The sequence below is a fragment of the Fundulus heteroclitus genome, chromosome 7 (genome assembly GCF_011125445.2).
Source record: "Fundulus heteroclitus isolate FHET01 chromosome 7, MU-UCD_Fhet_4.1, whole genome shotgun sequence".
Classification (NCBI taxonomy): domain Eukaryota; kingdom Metazoa; phylum Chordata; class Actinopteri; order Cyprinodontiformes; family Fundulidae; genus Fundulus; species Fundulus heteroclitus.
The window spans coordinates 9,337,072-9,338,713 of record NC_046367.1 but is presented as its reverse complement, the minus strand read 5'-3'; positions in this window follow the sequence as shown (position 1 = coordinate 9,338,713).

Genomic DNA, 1,642 nt, shown 5'->3' with positions numbered 1-1,642 from the left:
ATGAAGCGATCTGTGAGAAACAGGAAACATGATTTAGCGCTGGGAACAGGGTAAACTGTGTAGACAGTGGCCACTGAAGCATACCACAATGGTTAACATTCTGGCGTCCTTCTGCTGCCTTCAACCTTCTTTTAAGCTCCAGCCCGGAGCTGCCGAACGAGCTGCAGGTGCGCACCACGTCCATCTTTCAAACTGCAATCACCTGTGAATGAGGGAGAGAGAGAGAGCAGACAGCGCTGGCAGAGAGCTGCACAGCACTGCCTGCAGAATCCTGACAATCCGGATATGCAATTTCTGACATACCACAGTTTTTTTATGTGTCCTATCATGCAGTTCAGCACTAAGAATGCAAAAGAGAGCCCAATAGATTTATTTCCACTAGTGGAGCATCACTGCTTTCACTATAATGCTGCCCTAGTTATATATGCAAATTATTGGATATTATTTGGGGTTATTATTCAATTTAATGGACACAGAAATGGAAAGCTGAAAGAAAGAGAAAGTGATGAGGCAAAATGTCAAAAGGGAGTGTTATGAATTGGGATTGATGAACCCGAACTCAACCACACACAGAGCTTCGATTAAGAGTTTTATTGAAGATTGATGGATAGTGGAGATGAAAACCATCAGTACTTTATTCGGGCTGAACAGTGCTGGTGATGGTTTAGGAGCAGATGGACCGGAGCGAACTGGAGGTGTGGGTGCTGCGCTGAGGGAGCCAGGATGCCTTCAGAGAAGAAGGGCAGGGAGAGCGCTGGGGTTGGGAATGAGCAGCACACAGCAGGGAGAGTCACAGACAGGCAGACGTAGCAAGCACAACCAGGCAGCGAGGAAGAGAAATGGCAGGCAGACGTTGGGAAGCACAGGCTGGCAGACGAAGGAAGCATGCTGGCAGACGAAGGAAGCACAGGCTGGAAGACGAAGGGAAGCACGGCGGACAGCAGACAAAAGAAGCACAAGGCTGGAAGACGAAGCGAGAACATGCAGGAGAGGTCCGAGTGAAGTGAAGAAGTGGTGAGGAAGGTGGTGAGGAAGGCGGCGAGGACGAAAGCTGGTTGCATGGGGAAGGCAGCAGGAAGGAGAGTGACAAGACAAGAGGAGCTCTAGAGTGGTTGTGAGCTGAGACGCGGGCGGGAAGGAGCTGACGAGGTGAACTTAAGTAGGAGTGTTGACAGGTAAAAACCAGTCCAGCTTAATTGTAACGGCAGTTGGCAGGTGCGGAGTTGGCAGGTGCAGGCAGGTGGCAGGTGCACCCATGCACAGTGGCGGCAATGGGTAGTGCTGTTGCCTTGCAGCAAAGAAGTCCAACCCTGGGGTTTTCTGCATGGAGTTTGCATGTTTTCCTGTGCATACGTGGGTCTCTCCAGGTATTTGGCTTCTCCCACAGTCCCAAAACATGACGGTTAATTGACCTCTTAAATGTCCTTAGGTGTGAGGGGGTGCGTGAATGGTGTTTGTTCTGTCTGTCTATGGTTGCCAACTGCAGACAGACTGCGCGACGGTCCAGGGTGTCCCCCGCCTCTCGCCCACAAGACGCTAGAGTTGGCACCAGCAAACCCCCGTGACCTCATGAGGGATAAGCAGGTCAGAAAATGGATGGACGGGCAGTTGGCAGGAATCAGGGGTGGACTGAGGAACTGGA